General features: G+C 28.7%; 1 protein-coding gene across 1 annotated transcript in view; it reads left to right on the top strand.

Moving 5' to 3' along the window:
• Window positions 1-251, top strand: part of LOC119594865 (ionotropic receptor 93a-like) — a 36,843-nt gene that overhangs the window by 20,368 nt on the left and 16,224 nt on the right.

Below are 251 nucleotides of genomic sequence, written 5' to 3'. Positions count from 1 at the left end.
CCGTACTTACACAAGCTAGATCATAAGTATCCATGAATTACCATATTTATCAAATGCAACAGTAAACATTGACATAAAACTTTTATAACGAAATAACTGCAGCCTTATAGTTTCAATACATTTTTGTGAAGGTATAACAAATATCCTTCTGTTTTGTAAATATCTTTATAGATATACACGATCATAGCAGTTTGTTTCGATTGAATTTGTTGATGTATCTTAAATTTCACTTTAGCTTTTATTGCGCTTAC

Source organism: Penaeus monodon, chromosome 34 (assembly GCF_015228065.2).
Source record: "Penaeus monodon isolate SGIC_2016 chromosome 34, NSTDA_Pmon_1, whole genome shotgun sequence".
NCBI lineage: Eukaryota > Metazoa > Arthropoda > Malacostraca > Decapoda > Penaeidae > Penaeus > Penaeus monodon.
This window is presented reverse-complemented; position numbering and strand designations above follow the sequence as displayed.